At 37.1% G+C, this 24,316-nt stretch overlaps 1 long non-coding RNA gene across 2 annotated transcripts; it reads left to right on the plus strand.

Annotated features, from left to right (window-relative positions):
- The first annotated feature begins 4,298 nt into the window (after positions 1 to 4,298).
- Positions 4,299 to 15,066, plus strand: LOC127474745 (uncharacterized). 2 transcript variants are annotated; one of them, XR_007905969.1, is made up of 3 exons: positions 4,299 to 4,496; positions 10,914 to 11,040; positions 14,863 to 15,066. It is a non-coding gene; the product is annotated as an uncharacterized LOC127474745 (long non-coding RNA). The 2 variants fall into 2 exon arrangements; XR_007905970.1 differs by lacking the exon at positions 14,863 to 15,066 and adding an exon at positions 11,161 to 11,310.
- The last annotated feature ends 9,250 nt before the right edge of the window (positions 15,067 to 24,316 follow it).

Here is a 24,316-nt window from a genome sequence, read left to right on the forward strand (position 1 = left end):
GTGCTGATTCACAAGCAATTTTGTTTAGGATCTCTTCTCGTTTTAGTGGTGAGACTCAGGGGAAAAGGACTGATCACTGGCTACAGACTTCAAGATACAACAGGAATAGCAAACTGCACCACTGTGCAGTGCTTCTCTGACTTATGGAGCCAGCCCACTGCTGTGAGGATTCATTGTCCATTCACTCTAATGTGACCACTGCCACAATGGCACTTGCTGCCCAATGTGGCAGAGGCAGATCAGCTGTTGTTGTTGTTACAGTGGAAATGAATAAACCTATTAAAAATGCTCCATTGCTGCAAACTTTAAAACTCTAAAACTCAAATATCTAGTGGTGTTTTGGCAAATGGGAATGGAGTTATCTAATTGCATTGGCAAAGCTGCAGGGACCGACATTTCCATCATTTTTCAATGCAAGGTTTGAATTTATAACTGGAAAACCCTTCCTGATGCACACTTGGAGAGTAAATGGCAAAGGTATTTCTTTAGGAGAACCACATTGCTTTCCTTTTTTGCAGAAAGACTAATTTGTCACCACAGACAACAATCCAGATATTGATCATGAAAATTCTGCTCTTATTTAGAAAAGTTTTCAAACCTGCCTTCCCTATGGTTTATGAAGTCAGTGAGTGGATTACACAGTAGAACAAGAGCCTAAATATTTGTAAAATGACAGTAAAATTTACACTTCTCCTCTGATCTTGTTATTTATACCAGCTATGTCTGAGGACTTGTCAAGTTATGGAAGCTTCCCTTTAACCATTTCCTGATTGTAGCTCAAGTGGTCATCCATTCCAACAAAAAGAGGGAGCTGGGAGATGTAGGAGGTCCTAGAGACTATAAGAATATGAACCTGCATATGTACCCTATAAAACAAAACTGAAGGCAATTTCTTTTGTCTTTTTTATCTTTACATGTCAAAATACTCAATCTTTCAGGAGGTTATAGATCATATAATATATTTCTAAGTCTTTACAATGTGTTTTGTAGATAGTTAGTCAGTAAAAATATCTGACAATTACCAATTATTAGTTTCTCAAAGGCTCCTTTACCTTTAAATCACTGTATTGATGCTCTCATAAAATATGACTTGTTTAGTATTACTTTTATGTCTGCTGTAGCTTGCACACCATTACAATTACCTTCTATCTTTTCCATCTGGAAACAAGGAGAAGAACTTATCTTCTTTGTATTGTATGGAAAATAATTACCAGTGATACTTTGTATCATAACTGAAGAAGATTTTTTACATCATAACTTGATTGCTGATTTCATAAGACAAATGTCTTTAACAATATATATTACAAGCTACTATCTGGACAATACCATAATGTTTCAAAAACCTTAAAAAAGCTCTTCCAAAGAAAATATTTTTATCACCCAGATGTGATGCACAGGATCACACCAACCTAAGGAAACAAAAAGTTGTTTGTCAAAACAGTTCCATCATGTCCCTTTTAATGTGACAATAAAAAAACCTAATTAGCAATAATGGTCAAATCCCACTAGACTTGAAATCTTATTTAACTCAGATTAGCAGGTGAACTTTCAGATATTTATCTGAATTTAGTCAATCTATTTAAATGTAATGAGTAATGATAATAAAACCTTCCAGTCTGTAGTTCAGCAGCTTGGGCAGACTTAAACATGCACAGAATTTCCATGAGAACAAGGATCTGATCATACACATTTTATTGCAGGAAGTGTTTCCTCGTTAATTTTTCAGGTATCACTCTTAACCAGAAAACAAGTTTTTTGCAGCTTTTTTCTCTTTGTCATAATCTCAGAACTGGAAGAGAATCATAACAGGGAGGTAGCAGACATAGCCAAACTTTGCATACATCGAAGAAGAACCAAGATGTTTCAATTTAAATTGAAAGTGTGAAGAATTCCTTGAGTCATGACCAGAAAAAAAATGGGTTTCAAAAGCCTATGTGAAAAAATGTCACTGAAAGGGTGTTTCATATTCACCACTATAACATAAGGGGAGGGAAATCTACATACAAAAGCACAGTAAACTACTGACTGTAAAATTGCAAAAATATCTTTGCCAACCCTCAATCATAATTTATTACCATAAAAGGAAAAACGTTCCATATTTCCATATAAATGCCTATGTTTGTGTAGAAATTCAAAATTAATCAAATTTTGATGCCTGCAGGGGAAAAGGGAATCTATAATGCAGTGCAAACAATGTCAAATAAATAGGAACAGTCATGGATCAGATTTCTGATAAAAAAAAATTGCCCCTGGGAAATTCAGATTTTTTTCATGAAGGTTTTACATCTTTATACAATGTAAAGACACACTCTTCACTGGTTGATTTATGGCAGCAAAATAAATATCTTCCCATCACCAGTCAATATCTCTTTTAAAGATTAAAAAAGAATGTCAAAGCAAGCATTTGCAAGAAGACTCTTTCATCTTAAAGATTAAGTCTAATATAAAATTGCTCTGTCTTGTCTTGCAACTATTTGGAAATTCATTAAATTTACAACAGTCATTTCATATGGAAATTACTTCTCTCTCCTGAAGAGACTGTTAACTGTAGCCAGGTATTTCATGGTCCATGATTGTATGAATTTACCCTGTTTCAGTAAAAAGCTCAAAATCTGTATAAGACTTATTCAATGACAAAGCCTAAATTGGAGATCAGAATATCTTTCTTGCCTTTTCTTCACATCTGCCTACAGAGAGGCTGGCAATGCATGTACTGTTTTGCTAATTGAGCATTAGATTAAGTGGACTGGTGTATTTGTTGACTGGTTTTTAGCAAATAAGTGGAAGAAATAATTGCCATCATGTGCAGTCACAAATCCACTTTACATTTTAATTTACTGTGTTTGTATGGGATCTTAATCCTTAAGATAGTTACACCCTACTGTAGCTAGCTATAAATATGATGCATAAAGTTTTCTTCTAATAGCATGTCATCAACATTTGCATTTTCAGCATGGAAAAAAGAGTTTTGGAAAGGTCGATGAATTTCAAAGTATTACAGTCAATATTTTGCAAGCTGAAAAAATACAGTATTTTATAAGAGGAAAACTGCAACGCCATTGCTCTTTATAAAAGTTGTTAGACCAGAAAGCCAGAGAAATTTTAACTAATTGCTGCAGTTAAAGGCAGTCCTATACTTAGTAAATAAAACTATCCACTTGTAAGCCATTCTAGGAACAATATAATCTAATGTTTCTGTCTAGTTTTTTTTAATCGAACCTATTAGAATAAACACAAATATTTGAACTTTAACATGTGTCTTCAGAATATTATTACCTTATATCATATAATGTTTTCACTAGTCAAATGAGACAGTGGTTAAATCTAGTGGTTAAAAAATTTTTTTATTTTTTGAGAAATTTACTTTTTTTGGAGACAATCCATTGGTTCCTGTGTCAGGACCTGGAGGGCACTGACAGGGCTGTGTGTCCCCAAGGAGCCTGTCAGGGCAGCCCCGTCTGCAGGCCAAGGAGGCCAGGGCAGGCTCAACCTGGGACCCCAGCCCTGTGCCCAGCCTAGGCCCTGTTGAGCCCAGCGGGGCTGCCCAGATGGACCCCAGCCCCTCTCCATGTAGCCATCCCACTCTGACTGCTTCCTGACATTAAGTTGCACAGGAAGCAGTATCGTAAGTGCTGTTGGATGCAAAAATTACATAGACCTTCCTGCACTAAAAAAAGCTGAGTTCTGTCAAAGTACCACCAGGCAAGAATTTCTGTTCTTCCACTGGGTAAAACTCACCTTTAAGCACCATCATCATGGCAAGGCTTCGCAAACGAAGATTTGGGAAGACATGACAGTTCATGGGCAACCAGAGCAGACAGACGCTCAGCACATCCGCTATCCACAGAATTGAGCATGGTTCTGATATTGCAGCATGCTGGAGTTAATTTGTGTACAGCTTTGGAGGCAGGTGTATATGCCTTTGTCTTTTGATATTTGTGTGACTGCATTTGTAGAAGATATCGATACAGGGCTTTGCAAATGTGGGTAAGGCCTTTGAGCCTGCGCGATGGATTTTTTAGGTGAGAAGCAGTGAGCGCGGAACTGAACCCACTCTTTAACGCTAAGGTTCATCTGCCAGGGCCGAGCAAGCTTGGACGGTGGCAGCGAGGTCCTCCGGATGTAGGTTTAGTTAGAGTGGCATTCTCTTAGATGGATGGCCTTACAGGGCTGATCGAGCTCCATCTGCCCGGGTTTAGAGTTGTCCTTCTCTTCTGTGTGTTCTGGGGTCCCCCTCTTATCTCCCATCATGGCACAGTCTGCACTGGCGAAGTTCCCCCTCTCTCGCTCCTTTCTGCGCTCAAGGCCGGAGCTGGGCCGGGCCCAAGTGCCCGGGGCCAGGCCGCGCCACGGCGTGCACGCACCCAGGGCCACCCAGGGCTGTTACGCGGCGTCTTTAAGCACCAAGCTACTATATTTATTTCCATGGAAGTTAATTCATCATACAATGGTCTCCAGCTGCTCTGACAACTGCTCTAAGAAGCACAGATGAAATTGTGAGTGATACTGGTTTGCAGTATAGAATCTGTAGATACAGAACTAGAAAAAGAATGAGAAGTGCAAACTCACTTCACATAATAAATGAAAGATATAACAGTAGAGTGTAAGAAGAACTGTACATAGAGAAGGTGCGTGAATTGCTGCCAAGTAAGCACAGGTTGCTGAAACCGAGTAGACAAAGCTTCAGAATCCACTGGCTTCCCAAGACCTTCCCAATATAGACTTACCCTCTTTATAATTGGACAATCCAGTGCCTGGAAAGTCTTATGGTACCCAGAGCTCTGTCTCTTGAGGAACTGCCACAGTTTCTGGTAGTGTGCAACTGAAATAGGAACGTAAGTGTCCAAAAGAAAAATGCCCATCTGGACTGAAACAAATCAAATATTACAAAATTCTGTTGTATCTGATAGAAATCCCACTCCAAAACTGCAAACGATGACCCACAGGTATAATACTTGGCCATCACGGAGATCCTGCTCAAGTTGTCCTGTTTTGGACCCAGTTAGGGTTAATTTTTGCAGTAGCCAGGAGGGGGCATGGCTAGGACACAGAGAATATTCTGTACCATGACACAGAGAATATTCTGTACTACCTCACAGTCATTGCCAGGGGCAGAGGAAGGAAATCTCTTCCGAGGAAAAGGGGTTTATTTCAGTCGAGCAAGTGCAGTGAGCGCTGCAGACAGAGCAGTCGAGGGGGTAATGCTGGTCATGAGCTGGAGGGAGCAGTCAGGGTGGCACAGCTGTGGTTAGGTTGAGCTCTGCAGTGAATCACTCTTTCGTACACTTTTGTTATTAATATTGTTGCTGTTATTTGTTTTCTTATCTCATTGCTGTTTCCAGTAAATTGTTCTTATCTCAACCCATCTTCTTTACCTTTTGTGCCTCTAGTAGAGTTCTTCTCTCCAGTCACCTGCAGGGGAGGGGAGGGAGGGGAGGGGGAGAGTAAGAGACTGGCAGTGTGGTTTGGAGAGTCTCAGCGGGAGAACTAAACTGCAGAGCAGCATTCCTAAAGCGTGACACAAGTCCTCACAAAAAATGAAATTCCAAAGATAACAAAGATAATTCCCTAATGTCAATAGTATTAAGCACTTCTTTCATGAATGCTGTCTGTAGGGAGATGCTGTCATTATTTTGCTTTTCCTCTGCAGGTGATTGCCCTTCCTTGACATGAAGTTGCAGTTGCCATTTTGGTACTGCCCCAGTTTTCTAGTTCCTATAATAATGTATTGAAATTGTGTTCAAAAAATGTCACCCTAACTGTCCTAGATAGCTTTTAGCCACTGAGGGGAAAGGGAATGTTTTATTGTTGTTGCTGCTTTTAAGATCTATTTAAATGTAATTATGAAAGTGGCAGAATTTGCAGACTGTGTTTCCCATGTTTCATGCAAGAACAACAGTTTAGATTCAAATACAAATAGGAACATAAGAGAAATGAATGGTGAGGAAAAATACATGTTTTTATAGACAGATTAATATATATGCACATGAACATTCTTTCATACATATACACAAATATTGTTTCAATTGGGAAAATTCAGAATGCAGTAGAGGCCTACTCATTTATGTATCCTGCAAATTTACACTTATGTAAGCTGTCTATATATAGTGGAATCAGTGGTCAGAAAAATGATTGAAGATACAAGTTTCACTTGCCAGCTCTCAACTCCTAAAGACCTTGTACAGAGAATCTCCTTTTGTTGCATGAATACTTAATGCTTTAGGATTGAACCACTGGTCCACATGCAATCAACCCAGGCACTTGTAGCCTTAATTATGAGTGACAGCCCAAGCCAGAACTTCAGTGTTGGCTCACTTCACTCCTTCATCTGTGTACCCTCAGGGATTACAATTCCAATGCCTCTGTTGCTAAGGAAATTACACAATTAAACTAGCTTTCATAGGGAAATCAATTACTCCTCAAATTTTTGAGTTCATTTTGACATCCCAGAGCCATCTTCAGGACTTCATATTGAAATGACACAACTACAACATTATCTAATATCACTTTAACTTTTCATTTTCTTAGGATATCTGTTTCTACTTTTCTACTCTTGTCCCAAAATATATCTTTTGGACAAAGAAATATGGCATTGAGTGGATATATCACATCCCTTGTCACCCACAAGCCTCTGGAAAGGCTGGTACAATGGACTGCTAAAGACTATGTTAAGAGCCTTAGGCAATGGGGTATGGAAGCATCAGGATGCAAATTCAGCAGAAGCCACTTGGCTGGTTAATACCAGAGAATCTTGGCTAACCATCCTGGTCTTTCCCAAACAAACCTCTTATGTACTGTGGGAGGAGATAAGGTACCCATACTACACATAGAGAATTGGTTGGGAAAGGCAGTGTGGATTTTTCCTCCTATGGGAAAAGGCAAACCCATTTGTGGGACTGTGTTTGCTCAAAGGCCTGGATGTACCAGATGGGTAAGGCAGCAGGATGAGGAAACCTGGTATGCACCTCAAGGAGATTTCACTTTGCTGTAAAAGAACCTATTGTATGACACAGTAAGTAAAGTAGAAGGAATAACATGAAGCAACAGAGTGGATTTTCTGAGGAGCAAGGACAGTGCCATGATGACCCAGGACAGGCTGGTGTTGGTGCTCAATGATTGAGTGTGCTGTTTCTCCTGTCCTGAGCACCCACCATGATGGAGTGAAGCCTAAGTCATGGCCCTTTTTTTACCATCTGGAGTGGTGGTGGAAATCCATGGAATGAGAAAATAATATCTATCTGTGAAAGGACAGGAAATAGTTAATGAAAATGTATACATCTGTATGTTGGCTATAAAGCTGGTTTATGTACTTAAAGTTGTAAGTGTTGGTAAGAAGGGATTTCAGTATTGAGAAGTAAATACAGTGGAATAGTTAGAAGAGATATATATAAACACACACACACATATATATGTACTATATAAAATTATATGGGATCTGAGCATGAAGCAAATGGTATGGAATAAGGGGTAAAGATTGTATTGGGTCTGGCCGAGATGTGAAGTGCTTCCTGTGAAGTGGCCAGACATTGCTTGCTGATGGAGTGTAGAAAATAAACTTTTTTTCCTTTGCTTGTACACATACAACCTTTTGCTTTTGTTTTAGAAAATTGCCTTATCTCAACCTATGAACTGTTTTCTATCTTATTTCTTCTCTCCTGACCATCTGAGAAATGCAAATGATAGAGCAGCTTGGTGGGCACCTGGGACCCTGACAAGGTCAACCCACCACAGCCCTGAACATTTTTGCTTCATGGTTCACTTGAATGTCTCTGATGATGGTGACATATTTACATTATTACTCTGTCTTTATTCAGATAAAAATTATTTCTGTTTCACAGATGTCATATCCACCTATGTACCCTACCACTGATATTATGATTTTTCTTTCAGTCATACTATCTTGTATGTGTGTGCACACATGCATATGTGTGTGTGTGTTTAGGTATATACAGGTATATAATAAAACTTAATTTCTTGCCTGGTCAAATTTTCTTATGCAGTTCCAATTTATCCTGTCTAATGAGACAACTTCTAGCAGCAGACATGTTGACAGTAAAAGTAATAGCTTTACAAAAGCAGTAACCTGTTGCTGTACATTGCTATATTGAAAAATGGATGCTCTGGTTTGGAGCACATCTTTTTATTGAGCGGCTACATTTTGTGAGAAAGGTACGTGAGAGAGAAGAACTTTCCTAATCACCAAATGTTCTGATAAAGAAGACCAATTAATCTTTGTCTACTAGAAATGATGATAGGGATTAATGCCTGTAAACTAGTGTGAAGACAAAGTTAAAATAAAACTTAACAATATTGAAGTTCTTTGCAATTCTTCTTTCATGCTCTGTGTAAATTACTTTGCACTCATGCCAGCCTATGGCTTAATACAATTTCTGGGATCTGGTATGTCAGTAATGCTGAGAAAAGCTTAAAACTATAAATTATCCTGGCAATGACTATTACCTAAGCCTGACTGCCTAGCTGCATTTAGATTAGCTCATCTTTCCTTGTTATCTTTAGGGAGTTTACCTAAACACAGCCAGCTCTGTGAGAAAGCTAGCTCTCAGACAGGAAGCTCCCCTGTTTGCTCTGGCCAGTGGTGCAAAAACGACTTGGGATTGCCAAAAGCTTGTGGCCTGACCTGTAGCAGGTTTTAAGGGTAGCCCTATGTCTACCTTGCAGGCTACTAAGAAGTTCTTCATTCGTTACATTATGGCCTTAGTCTTTAAGTATTAGGCTGATGCAAAGGGTTTTTCTCTGGCCTCAATGCCACAAACAAAACTATTTCACTCACTTGTGAGCATACTCACACTGTTTCACAAATTGTGGGTGATGATTAAATGCTGTGTATTTCTGAGCTCCAAAAGAATTCAATTAATGGGAAAATGAAAATCTCTTGCAATGCTGAGCTTACTGTCATTCACTTTTACCACTACCTTCAAAGAGGAGTCAAAAAAACAACAAAGCATTCACTCTTTTTCAGTATGTATTATAGACTCTTGAGGGATTCTGTATGTAACAATATTACTGAAGGATTAAAATGATAGACCATCAGTCTAAAACATTGATTAAGATTAGATGCAGTGCAATCCACAGGTGAAATTCCTTTCACTGCTATGAAGTCAGTAATCACGCCGTATGTAAAAGAAGCCTGGAGGCTTCCAGGTGCTTCATTTGATCCTTCTAACCCACTGCCTAAACTGCAGGATACAGAGCTCCCCCAGAGCGATAATCTCTTACCTGCAGACTAGAGAGAGAAGTAGTGTGTTACATAGAGCCCTGGATCAAATGGACTTGCATGAGGCAGCCTCTCTCAGGATCCCTCGCACATCCTTCCACTTGTGCCTCTCCTGAGGATACACAGACACACACATGCAGAAACATAACATGACCCTAGAGGGTTTATCATTCCCCTTCCTGCCATCAGCCATTTTCAGCTAAGAGAATTATTTTCAATTTCATAGAATCATAGAATCAGCCAGGTTGGAAAAGACCTCCGAGATCAAGTCCAACCCTTGATCCACTACCACCGTGGTTACTAGACCATGGCACTAAGTGCTACATCCAGTCTCTTCTTAAAAACCTCCAGGGACGGTGAATCCACCCCCTCCCTGGGCAGCCCATTCCAATGTCTGATTACTCTCTCTGTAAAAGACTTCTTCCTAATTTCCAACCTAAGCCTCCCCTGGCAGAGCTTAAGATCATGCCCTCTTGTCCTACTGTTGGTTGCCTGGGAGAAGAGACCAATGCCCACCTGGCTACAACCTCCTTTCAGGGAGTTGTAGAGAGTGATGAGGTCTCCCCTGAGCCTTTTTTTGTAAGCTACCAAATTCTTTAGGGGGAATTACTAATGCAAAAGTGATAAGAAAGTGTAAATTTTACATTTTCAGAAAAAATTTATTAGGGCTATAGATTTACAAACAATACTACAGACTTTTTTTAAAGCTTCGCATTAGGAACAGGGATATTGGCATCAAACAATGCCCACCAACCTTTCAATTTATGGAAAATTTTATTTCTTCAATATTTAGTTGAATATGTTTAAATCACATTTTAAAAGCATCACTAGTCACCGAAAGAACAACTAAGCAAATTTTTCCTTTCACTGACATTAGAGAGTAATTTTTTTTGATGCAACACTATAGCTGCATTTAAGTTTTGCTTCCAAATTACTGCAAAATTCACAGGAGCCTAAAAAGAAAATACCTGTCATGTGGTAAGCCCCGGCCAATGGTATGTCATCCACTCTGTGTCTCAATTTAGTTTAAAAAGACTTAAAAACTGTCAATTTGAAGAAACAAGTTTGGAATAACAATGACCATCTCATTCTGTTTATTGATTTTAACCATTTTATTATGTTTTATCAAGCATGCTAAAATTCAGAGCTTTCAGGTATACTTACAGAAAAACTTTAAGATGGGGGAAGGATTTGAAATAGATTTTCCCTGGCTAAATTCTAACAAACAAAAAAAAATCTCAACAGCATTTGGTTTCCTTATTAGTAGCATTGTCAACTATGAAGTTATAAAATAAAGATTACAAATACCTGGTGTTGGCTTTAAAATGAAGGTTTCCCTTCAGTACAAACTGAAGGAAGAGGCCAGTAGGGTGGTTGACCTGATTTTCTGATTTGTTTCTCAGTACCTTTGAGCTCTCAATATAGAAAAATTCATGACCTCCATTTAAATATCATGAGGAATTAGTTTCTCATTATTCTATTGACTGTGTGTTTTGCTTTATTTGTTTTATTCAATTTTTCTATGTGCCATCAGAGATCTCTATTTTTTTCCTAAGTTCAAAATACATGTTTATCCACCCATCGATGTCTTGTAATTTCCTGAATACCTTGTACAATAGACATTTCATTATTCCTTTACTACAATGACTGAACTGTTCTGGGCCATTTGACTTAACAGCAGAGGACATGGTGTGAAGGGATGTCTGTTGGGCTGTCAACTTTGAGAACAAACTGACAAAGTTAAAAGTGATAGAAAGAAAAGTCCCTGGGAACAAGGAACCAAACAGCAGGAAAAGCAAAACCAGGTGAACAATAATAAAGATTTCAACATATTTCCTTATCAGGACTGAAGGTGCAAAAAAGAAAAAAAAGAGGGATAATATAAAAATTCATATCTGCCATAAGGTGTTATCCTTCTTTTACAGAATCTATGTGAAATCAACAGTACAGTATCAACTGAATGCAGCAGTTGTATGTTTGCTGTTTAGGATTTATGTCATATTGTGTCCTATCTGTCAGCTTGCACTTGAGAGCAGCTGCTATGACATAAATCACCCTCAAATGTTTACATAAAAGGTAGGAAGCATTTTTTCTTTTTTTCCTTTTTTTTGTTTATTTGTTTGTTTGTTTGTTTGTTCGGATGAGGAGGCAGGGGGCAGGGAGGAGGTGTGAGGAAGAGAAAGGGGATGGAATTTCAAAAACATTAAAAGAGGATAGATATTACTTTTTAAAATTTTATGTCATTCTCAACCTTCAGAAGTGTTTGCAAAATTTTACATGCCATCTAGAATTTTTGAAACCAGAAAACAGCAACCATGTAACTGTTCTGAAAGTGCAAACAGTCAGGGAAGACCATATACAATTGTTAATGGATTATCCTTTTTTCTAGATTGTGTCTATGACATAAGAGGGGATAATATTTGCTAAATACTCCAGAATAACATCAGGAAAGATTTTGTTCCTGCTGTTACTGTTACCATTGCTACCCTAATGGGTGATCAGGTAACAGTTTTTATATGTTCATTCAGGCTCTGACTCTTTCCTTATGTTGTTGCTGATTTTGTTGTCCTTGGTTCTGTTTTTGTTTCTGTTCTTTTGCTGTTACTGTTGGTTACAGAGGAATTTGGAGCTCATAAATGCTTGTGCTGTATATGTCTGTCCTGTATAGCCCACAAACTTATCTAACTGATATAAACTTGGTAAAAATGCTGACACTTAGCAGAGAGACACATGCTAGCGGTAAACTGAGTTAGAAGTACTTTGACAAAACATATGGTCTCAAAGTTAGTAGAAGCTGATCAGAATTTCCATGTGACTTGGGTTTATTTCCCCTAGTGTTGCCTTAAAGTCAGACAATTTGAGCCAGTCACTGGTGACTATCTTTTTCCACTGACTGTAGCAGAGGATTTAACTTTTAGGTGGCTAATTAAAATAAGATGAAGTTCACACTTTGCAGGTCCATTCATGAAGACCACTGTTAGTACAACTCCCCCTACAAGGTACTGAAAGAACTTGCAACTAGGCAGGGACAAAGCATACTAATAATGGCAGTTTCCTTCACTTGCTCTGTACCTAAAGTGTTGGTATATAACTTGTATTCTTGCTTGTATTTATCAACAAAACAAAAGTTTGATTTTAAATGTTAAGGAAGAGTGATACATCAGGATTAAATGATAAAACTTTAATGCATGGTTTTACAGATTTTACTGTTTAATGTGTGCTCCATAAAAACCAATAATTGTTTGTATTTATTTTGTTCTAACAATAAATATCAAAACAAAACTATAAATACATATTCACATGATTTGCAACATGGTTGTTCTAGTCAACTATGAGAAAATTACACAAATGCTGGTATGTATTTCTTACAAATAAAGGCGTTTTTGCCATAGCTATTTTTTTTTCTCTAGAGTCATCTAGATTTTCATTTTGACTTTCTTCCTATCCTATCTTTTAACAGACAATGAAGGTAAAATATAGATTAACTCTGACAAATAATGGTGTCAGCTTTTGGGAATGAATTAGAACTGAGTTCCACCTTGTCCAGCAATGGAGTACCCTTAGTCCTACAGCAGGATGAAAGGTTGCAAATAGGTGTTTAATAGAGTTTTGAATGAGTTTAAGACAGTTTTGACTAATCTGTTCTAGTACTACTATACATTTATTTACATTTGGAGAATAGAGTTGTTTTCTTGAAACTATAATACCCAGTTCTGGATCTCATGATGATGTTTCCCCCATGCGTACATTTTCCTTTTCCTTCTTTCTATAATACTAAAGGTTGTATTTTCTTGTTTAAGCATGGGCATGATTTTAACATCCAAATGTTTGAGAAGTTGGTCAGAGATGGAGGAATCACAACAAAAACACTATTGCAATTTACCCGTCTTGTTTCATTCAACCCTTCTGCTATTAGAGCGAAGCAGCAATAATGAATAGTGCCCAGACTGCTGAGTGCTCTCCTTTGCATGAGCAGCTGAATTCATGATTTGAGGTCTCTTTTTTTTCCTGCGGTCTTGACATTAATGGCCCTTTAGCCTAGAACCCCTCTGAAAGTAAGACTTGCATTTAGTTGCTGAAAGATGTTCAGCACTTCAGCCCCTTTGTGTGGCTATTACTGAACATCATCTAAACTGACTTATAATGACTTATAATGCTTCTCTTCTTGAAGGATGCTACAATAAACAAGAAAATTGCAATGAATGTTTGCAAAAATAAATGGTTCTTCTGGGCAACAATGGCAGGGGGCAGAAGAACTCCTTATGTCAAGTAGAGCTAAGATTGCATTCAACAGCTGGCTTCATAAAGTATGGTTAAAATATGTGGTAAAAACACAGGGAAGGACCCACAGGATTCTGCGAGTTCCACCACAGGAGTCCATCACTGTTTAGCAGAAACAGGTTATTTAGACTTTGGTTCTCCTGCAGGGAAAAAGAAACAAAGGAAAAGTCAGACACAGTCTTCGTTTCCTGCATTGGGTCTATAAAACACTAAGGGTTTGCTTTTCAAAGGCAAGAGTAGTAGCAGCCAGCAAGAATTCTGTTTAAGTCTGCTTTTCATCCAGTAAAATGTTGGGTTTTTTCCAACAATTGAGTGATATAATATTCTGTATTTACTTTTTGATTAAAAGAATAAATTGTAGGCCATTTGAGAGCCAGTATTAATCTTTCTTATTACTTTGTTCTACAGGAAAAATAAAACAAAATATCTAGAGATATTTTCAGCAATACGAATGACCCTCTTTGAGAATTTTATGTCACAGATAAACTGTGAAATTAGCCATTTTTTGCCTTAATCATTCCTCCAGTTTGCCAACAGTGATTAATACAGCACCCTGATTATCCATGTTCCAGTAGTTTCATATCAGTCACAGAAGATCCATGGTTTAAAGCAAAAATCTGATGATTAAATAGTCACAATTCAACTTTATTAATAGAAAGTGAGAGGGTTTTGTCTTTGACATGTAAGGCAGGAGGAAGAAAAAGAGTGTTATCTGGATCTGAAAGCTAGAAGAATGTATTCTAAAGCATGAAGGAACAGCCAATTTAGGGAACCAATGTTTTCAAATCTATGGTTTTCTTTTTCAGATATACTTCTCTCTTTCACCAAGGGCATGTAGTTGAAAGTCAAGGCAGACACATAACAAACGTAAAATGTCAGAAAGGATATTTATACAAAATTTAAGAGTCTAATGCAAAGAAAAATGACCCACACTTTTTCAACTGCATAAGACATGCTAAAGCTCCTTGTCTACAGGTGTTTTACGGATGTCCACGGCTGTCTGAATCCCTTCTTTAGCTAAGCCAGATAACTCAGCTTTCATCTGGGTCTATCTGAAAAGCTTTAGGGTATCTGGCATTCATACAGGAATGACAGATATAATACAGAATTTATGTACACCATTTTGGAGTAGCAGCTGAAAGCCAGGCTAGAGCATTCTGTAGTGCCTGACATCCCATCTGCTGCAGAGAAGCAATACCAAATTAATTTGCAGAATACTGCTGCCATAATCATGTAATGAGACCACTTCTTTCCTAGGAGTTGCAGACTTCAGTTGTCTTCGTCTAGAAGGAATTTGAATCTATAGCTTCAAATCCCCTGAAAGCTACCTATCAATCCAATTACAGGATAAATAAAATGCGAGTATGTGTCATATGTCCTATTGAAGATTGGCTGCAGATGTATGAGGAACGTGAAAGTCATGGACTTAGAAGGATAACTGCTGAGAAAACATCACTCTCTATCTTACTGAGTCAAAAACTTGCTTGGTAAGAAATCTATAAAATATTTATTTATTTATTTCAGGTGAAGTAATCATGAGATAGTTAAAATCAAATCAAGAAGTCATCACCACATGACTTTTAAGTATAAACTAAAAGTGCACAAACTGTTTAACACTTTGAATCCCAGCTTCAAGTGGATAAGTAGGCAAAAGTAAAAGCTAATAAAAATTATGTCTTTTAAAGACAATCCTTGTTACAGGCTAGTTGATACGTGCAGATAATATGCAGGGAAAAACCATTGCCCAAACAAAAGGAAATTATTCCCAGAACAATTTCCAGTGCAGCAGAACTACTATTACCAACTATGAGGAGGTGCACTAGAGGAGTCTACCCAGATGCATATTTTGTTTGGGAGACACTGACAGGTGATACCGCTTTTGGATGTAATGTTTCAAGTAAGTTCCAGGAGTAAGAAGCAAGCACGACTCTTGCAAGAAGTAAGAGGTAATATTTCAGAAGCAGAGTGTCCAAACATGACAGAAGAACAAGAACCCTAAGTCCGTAGGCATTATGCAGAAAGAATCCCAGCTGGGTTATGCGTACACACACACACACACAAAACACATTATGGTATGTTTCCTGTTTCATCAGGGCCTTGGTATATTATGATGTTCATCTCACTCTCTGGTCCAACAATGAGGCCTAGTCATGAGTACAAAAGTGCTGTATTGATTTACAGCTGGGGCACCCTTGACATAACTGCAGAATTCAGACAATTGGAACAATTAGTGACAGACTCTTGTCACTAAAATTTATTTTCATATTTTATATTTTTATCTGAAAGGAGAATTGCACTCATGGATACATGTGCATTTTCATTGCACTATACCTTTACCTCTGATCACTAATCAGAGAAAGTAGGAGAAATTTAAGTCCTTTATAAGTATCTCAAAGCATTTGATTTCAATACAATGAACTCAAAGGACTCATCTCAGTGTGTAGACTCCATAAGTCAGCAGTATCAGCTGCCCGTGAGCTCAGTGCATTGAAATATGCATACAAAATGATTTATAAAGATCAGTTTTGCAGGTGAAGAAAAATGAGTCTGCATAAAAAACCCTGCTGAAAAAAAGCTGAATGCTTTCCAGACCAGTAATATTTTCACTGAAATCAGAAAAAGGCATAACACAAAAGAAGGGGCAGATATATAAAGAACCTACTACCTGGAACTTGCTCTACTAGAAATGTCAAACTTTGTAAAGAAGCAGAAGGGGTATGCAATGATGAGTTGATGCAGAGGGTAGAAAGAGTTAAAGGAGATTGATTTCAGCAAAGTGAGCACAAATGGAATACATCGTGCTGCAGTTTTTCTGTGATTGTGTCTGTAATGCATTAAATTTCAATAGCACATCTTATACACTACTCATAGAATGAGACATGAATATTTTCTCTCTTCTTAATCAATTTTTTTTTAATTCCTATTTCAGTTTTCCACCTACTGATTTAAAAAAAATAAAGTGAAACATACAAAATTTTTTGTGCAACGCTACTCATAATTTTAATAATTTTCTTAAGATAACATCAAGATTTGTTTAAAAATGGGCTCTAGTGGACCTGTAAAGTTCACTAATATAGTAAGTACTAATACTGTATTTTTTGTCTTTTTAGCTGTCTTTTTGAGATGTCTGCTTAAAAATCAGATTTCAAAACCACCAATTCCTCTAATCCCTTCTTTGTACCTGGTGATTTCATTACGTTGATAATATTTTTTCCAGAAGAAAGATTTTAGCATTTCAGAATTGTCTAAAAACTGTAGCAAGTTTTCATTAAAGGGAAAATGTTAAACTTTTACTCATCTGAACTCAGTACACCATGAATCAAATTCTTAAATCTTTTCTATATGATAGGTAAATAATGGTTCTTCACAGTTAGCAAAACTAAAATCAATAAAAATATCGATTTTTTTAAATGCTCTTTGACCTATTTCTCTCATTTCCAAATATTATTAAATTCCATATGTAATTTTTACTGATAGCAGCTTTGGTACAGTAATTATTGTATATGAGTCTTTTAGAGGAACTTGCTAGTTTATACATTCTCCAGAGAGGTATTTCACATATCTCTGTACTGGATTTCTATAAATGTAATAACTATGAACTAGTGATTAAAAGGATGCTGCCTCATGTAATGAACCTTTATGAAAACCACTGAGAAAACATCACAAGGAGGAAATTGAACGACAATTTTCTTGGTATTTCTTCCACGAACTCCAACAGGGTGTCAAAACATTTTAATGTAGCCAGTATTTATCCTTCTTGCTCTCTTTTGGGAAGGGAGTAAATATAAACATCCTACATGTAGGATCTATCTCTTTATCTTCAGTACCCAAAACAGTTTTAAAGTTCAGAGTCTTTGTAGAGGATTCCCAACTTCTATATTCTTCATAATCTTCAGATTTCTAGAAAGTCTCCAGAGGTAAATATGTTTACTTACCTTTACATCTGCACCACACATACTCATTCCTCTTGATAACCAAAAAATTTTCTTTTATTGTGAATGACCTAAGAACTTCTAAAATTTTTCTATAAATCGTGTGCGTAAATTAGGTACAATGGATTCCACCCACTTTTATATTTATTAAAAGAATGAATGTTGGGTTAGCCAATGCTAATTAGATAGTGCAGTTTTCTAATCTGTTACAAGACAACGCTGATACGTCTTCTTTTTATTTACCCAAGTTTACTCACTGGGAATGTGATACTATCATCCATAAATTAGTATATTCATACCACTTTAAAATGAGTAAGCCAATCTATTCCTACTAAAACCAAGGCATATCTCAGGAAAACACAGTGTTATAGAATAGTAATTAATTTAACTGAGAACAGTGTTCTACACCCATTTTTTTCTAACTTCACTGAATACAGCTTAGCATCTATACTCTGCTATTTCTAAGCATTATTGTTAGGTCCTTTCTAGCATGTCTGTGTAAGTGAAGCAGCACCCTTTACAAAATTGGGACTGGGAGAGAGCCCCCTGAGGTATGTTCTCTGTAAGGCAGGAAACAACATAAATGTTAGACCTGTCATTCTACTTACTCTCTTGCCTTCTGTAAAATATATAAACTGAACTCAAAGATCTCACTCTCCTCTTTGTTCAGTGGCCTGGTTCCTACAACTGCAACATACCACCTAGTGCTCCAAACAGAAAATTGTAACAAATAACTACATTTCTCAAGCACACTGGAACTTTCTCAAATCAGATCAAGTCCCAGAGCTTACTACAAACCACAGCTTCTGTTCCAACGCAGAGGATATTTCTATCTTTTTTCATATAAAGTGCAGCAGTACCCAAAACTTATTTAAACAAACGTAGAACCCAGATGCTTTCCTACACCATGCAGTGTAAATCCACTTATTTCAGGCATGAATGGTGATGCTAATGAATTGTTTGCAACCTGTTATTCAGAATAATTAATTGTTCTGCGAAGCGCAAAAATAATCATAAAATTATTAAGGTTGGAAAAGACCTCTAAGATCAAGTCCAACCTTTAACCCAGCACTGCCAGGTCCACCACTAAACCATGTCCCTAAGCAGAACATCTACATGTTTTTGGAGACCTGGACTGAAGGTTATCCCTCAGACATATTATTTTAGCCAAGTTCTAGCTCACACAATGCTGAGCCATCTACAGTTCGAGTAATTACCCAGGGTCTCGCCTAACTGTATGCATTGTCTGTGTAGCTGCCCACATCTGGCTATGAACTTTTGGCTCTCTCATTGACAACTCACTAACAAAAGATAGTTACCTCCAGAGAAAAATTAGTCTACTGTCTCCTTTGGGAACAACTGTGCTATAAAAATTCATGTTTCTCTTCACAGATTATAAAGCCATATGGTCAGATGTAGTCATCAGCTTTAAACATCTGCATCAATCTTTAGACTACTACTCTAAAAGGACCCAGATTGTGTAAGGTGCATATTGAACTTTCCAGCTATAGACAGTCATCCCATATACTCAAAAGTGTCTCAGACATCATTGGCTACATATGTGTACACAACTGAAACACTCCTTCCATCTCACAGAGATTTAGGTGTTTAGCGTAAGTTTCCTTTGCATGCAGTGGACAGACCTCCAAGAGGAGTAATGAATCTTATTTTAAGAATGGTTCCTAAGATTAATGGTTCTCTGGAGATCGCTCACTTTCTTATTGACTCCAAAGGAAGCCTAGACTGCTATCTGAAATGGACACTTCAGTGACATGCAGTTATGGCATAGATTAATATAACTGTTGCAGAATTAAGTGACTGTGGAATATATGTTATGGACTTGGAATTTGCAAAGCTTTTAGATGTTTGAATGACACTTCTGAAACTGACAGCTAATGTCTGCATGTGTTTTTACTCCTGTGAAAAATACTGAATTGCCTTCTTTCTTGAAAAAAAGGCAGTTTTCAATAACAAAATAGTTTATTTTTTTAAAAAATAGACATTACTATTTTCACACCAATATATATTGCTAAAGTCAATGTTGTCACCAGTCCTTTTACAAATTCTGAAGTCTGTCTTATGGAGCCATCCACAAAATTGACAAACATCGATTTCTTTATGATGCGTATTATTTAGTGCAAGTGGAGTGGTATTATATTCACTACATCTTCAGCTAACTTGAGACACAATAAAAATAAGTTCATTTGTGAGTTCATTGTAAGCCTCATTTTAGAAAGGTCTTCTAGCAGATAAAATAATTGCTAAAAGCATCCTACCATGCCATAAATATAAAAAATCTTTCAATTTAAAGATCACTCTCAGGAACTACCACTCCTACTATGTTAATCAAATCTCTGTTACAATGCAGAACTACAGTTAAGTGAACATAAAGTTGGGACCATTTAATTAAAGGGGTTAAAGTTGAGTACAAAAATTTAGCTGCTTTATTTTGCTTTTAACAATAATCCTTTTAACTGGAGGTAAAATTCCTGAAATTCCAGGAATCATAGCTTTAAGAATAGAACATCCTACAGAATGAAATGCTGGCAGTTAGTTAGAAGTTGTAGGTGAACACAGGTGACAAGACAACAAACAACTGATGAGGTTGCACCAGTGTATAAAGTGAAGTGGAAATAGAAAGAAAAAGTAGCAAATCAGACAGAAGCCATTTGAACTATTACACAGTATCTACATGGATCTCTGAAAAGGGTAACACAGGACCTCTGTAGTGTCAGTGAAGAAAAAAAGACCCTAAAAGGATGTGAGTCTACTTACTTTAGATGTCTACTGTCCTACTGTCTTCTCATTTCTCAGTGGGTTAAGGTAGGAGGATGCTCCTTCAACTTGCTGTGGAATTGGGTTTTTTTCCAAATGAATGCAACATGTAGATACCTAATCCCTCTCATACATTAGATGGGGAGCCTGTGTACTATCTTCAGTCAAACAGATTCCATTTTTATAAATCAAACTCCGAAATTGCGAAGCTTTTATACAGATTTAATGCCAGAGGAAAAATACAAGTTTTGCCTTAGTAACAAATAAAACAACGTTAACTAAGAATATTGAATACTTGTGTTTTGTCAGAAGAAGAAGAGGAGGAGGAAGGGGAAGGGAGAAACAACAGTGACAATGACAATAACAGCTTTAATAGAATTGAACTGAATTGGTCATCAAATATTGTTGGATGGTTCTGTAAATCTGAAAGTACATATTGTTAGAAACAGTGGGATGTTATTTGACCGACAGAAAGACTGTTCATATATTGTCAAATACAAACTTTCATTTGTCCTACACAGAATTGGAGAATGTCCTCTGAGTAAGTGTTACATAAAGGGATACACCTAACCTCAAGAAATCAACAGTTTCAGCATAAAGGAGGTAGCCTTTGCTATGTAAGAGGCCTCATCCAAAAACTTTTCAAATGCATAAAGCTCATAAAAGGATCCCAGTAATTATTACTAACATGAATAAATGTTAAAGAACTGACTTCTGCTATAAATGTATTTTTCTAAAACCCACTGAATCCTGTTCCTTGACATCACTGGATACTGGATGAGATCTTTAGTGATTACTGCTCACTAGAGTTGTCTAAAAATAGGTAGGGAATAAATGTTCAGAATAAGAATATAAATCATACATAGTAGAGTACCATTTTTTTGCTTTGTACTGTAACTGACCTGATGTTCACAATGGCTGTCAATGAAGAACTAGAAAAACAGTGATTAAAAAGTAATGTCTTTGATATAATACTGCATAGAAAAATGTATTGTTACGATGAGATATTATCATTTATTTCCCGGATAAAAAACTACTAGCATAAGCAGGAAACTTCATCACATTTTCCAAATATTAATAGGCTACTGCAAAACAAGTATAAAGATACGCTTAGATAGAAAGTGGTCAAAGAATTTAAAAGTATATTATGGCTGCAGCTTTACCATCTCCTCCTATAAATCTTGCTGGTTTTGAAGTATGCCTGCACTGCACTTTAATATAGCAGCCACTTATATCCAGGAATCATTTCTGTATGAATTTCCCAATGAGAAAACAAAGCTATAATTGTAATGCATAAAGATATCCATTGAACACTTCATAATGACAAGATGTATTCACTACATTACAGACAAGCCTAAATGCCCTGCATCAGATATTTCTAACAGTACAGCATTTTACATATGCTAATTCACATAAATATACGCCCTTAATTGAAATATATTTGTGCCATACTGATAAAATCCAAGAAAAGATAAACAAATATTTAGCTTTGGGGGGCCTTTAAATTGTACTGTCTCCTAAGTAGGCATCACATAACTGTTCTATTTAGAAGACAAGCCATTTAAGTTTGGCAGTTTTACACATTTTACATTAATGTTTCTGAATAAGCTTAAAATGTAACAAGTGTTTAGAAATTTTCTTTTATGAACTGTAATTTGAATAGCTAGAGTTTTTTTCAAATACATCTACCTACTTTTGTACAAAAGCCTTTTCCAAGTTGAGATTATCATTAATGGCAACATAAACATCGTAGTTATTTTCTAATAAGAAGAACATTTCATAACATGAAAAAGAGGTACATTCAAAACTGTGGAGAAAAAATTACAAAAGCAATGCAAGCAAACACCATAAATATTTCTTAGCAGTCAAAGTAGAGCTAGAGAAATATGAAGAAAAATAATTCAGAACATTGCTCAAAGATGTGATAAAAGGACATAAAAGGTGTGGTGAAAGATACAGTTATGTACAGAAATAGGTAAAGCATGACATGCACGTAGGACTGAGATAGTTGAGGAAAACTGCTAGATGGTACTAAAATAATAGAAAATTATATTAATTTATTTTATGTACCTTAGAAAGCAAACACAAGCATCAAACATGAAAGAATTAGCGAGGATATGTGAAGTATCAAGAGATATTATTCTCCTAGAGAGATTTGGTTAATAATATCCTTGGAAAAATGTGTTTCGGTGACAGTGTCAGTGCAAAATGAGAACTGCAATACAGCGCAGAAACTCTCAAGGATCTTACTAAGCAGGAGGAAAGTTTGTTTTTCTCTCTGCACAAATGCCTGGTTGAATGCCTGTAAGACAGATTTCCCATCATGTGAAAATGAATCTCTCTAAGGAGGGAAGTGTTTCTTTCTGTTTTTCAAAACCTGATACTTAATACTCAACTGGATGAACTTTTTATAATATATTATTTTCTTTTTATTCCCTTCCCCCCAAGAAAAATTTGAGATTGTGATGAATAAATTTTTAGCAATTGTTCTAGCTAGACGTTTTGCCCTGGAAGTTTCCACTGACTGAAAGTAATAGTAACAACATGGTTAAAACCAAGAGTGATTCCGAATAATCTGTTCCAGTCATGTCTGAGCAGAAGAAAGCAAATCTACTCTGTGAGAATTTTATCCAACTGTGCAGAGACAGTTTTATGTAGACAGGTTATAAATAATGTGTGAGGTCTAGTCAAGTCCCAAAAAGCTAACTCTTTTCTTCTTTTGCACCAGTCAAAATTAGAAAATACCCAGTCTTCTGCCATCATAGAATAAAGCTATCTAGCTCACCAAAACCCTATTTGGCAAAGCAACAAGTAGTTGGAATAGCTCCACTAGTCTCTGACATCTCTTCACTTTTTTGGTATCATTAGAAGACTTTTATTTACCCCAGAATTACAAAATGTTTTGCTGCTCAAATTATACTTTGAACATTCTGCTGGTGGTCCTGGCCAATGGCAAGTTGAATATTAGTCAGCAGTGCCCTGGCAGCCAGGAGGGCCAACTGTGTCCTGGGGGCATCAGGCAAAGCATCGCCAGGTGGTCGAGAAAGGGGATTGTCCCCCTCTGCTCTGCACTGGTGCAGCCTCACCTTGAATATTGTGTGCAGTTTTAGGTACCAGAATATAGGAAAGGTATTAAGGTATTAGAGAATGTCCAAAGGAGGGCAACAAAGGGGGTGAGGGGCCTTGAGGGGAAGCTGTGTAAGGAGCAGCTGAGGGTACTTGGTCTATTCAACCTGGAGGAGGGGAGACTGAGGGGAGACCTCATTACAGTCTACTACTTCCTCTTGAGGGGAAGAGAAAAAGCAGACACCAATCTGTTCTCTACGGTGACCGGTGACAGAATCCAAAGGAATGGCCTGAAGTTATGTCAGGGGAGGTTTAGGTTGGATGTTAGAAAAGGGTTCTTCACCCAGAGGGTGGTTGGGCACTGGAACAGGCTCCTCAGGGAAGTGGTCACAGCACCAAGCCTGACAGAGTTCAAGAAGCATTTGGATGACACTCTCAGGGAGATAGTGGGACTCTTGGGGATGGTCCTGTGCAGGGCTAAGAGGTGGACCTTGTGGGACCCTTCCAACTCAGCATATTTTGTGATTCTGTGAATAAAGTGGAACCAGATGTATGCACCACTAAACCTCAGAAGGAAGAAATAAGTCATTTATTAAAAGTTCCAGAATTCAGCAAAACCTTCAACATTACACTTCAGAAACTTGTATGACTAAGGTTAGGACAATATCCAAAATATGTGTTTTGCATAAGTGAAATAGCTCTACACTTTCCTTCCTTTGTTTTTACTATGGGAAAGAAGGTAGGTGGAGAACAGTTGGAGCTCACAGAGCATATGTTATTTCTTGCTATGCAGTATGGCAGGAAAAGTTAATTAAGAAAACAAAAAAAAAAGATATCAGCATCATCTAATGCTTTGCTGTTCAGCTTTTTTATATTATATTGTCATGCTACACTGCCAAAAAAGTATCAACATATTCTATTCAGGCTGCTAGAAACCCTCTCCCTCTTGGCTATAAAAAGGACAATGTGGTCATCCTACCACCCTTCAGGCTTCACCAAATATCTGACATGGACAGTAAGATTCTTA

The sequence above is a fragment of the Manacus candei genome, unplaced genomic scaffold (assembly GCF_025592945.1).
Source record: "Manacus candei isolate 608988 ecotype Guabito, Panama unplaced genomic scaffold, ASM2559294v1 h1tg000043l, whole genome shotgun sequence".
Lineage (NCBI taxonomy): Eukaryota > Metazoa > Chordata > Aves > Passeriformes > Pipridae > Manacus > Manacus candei.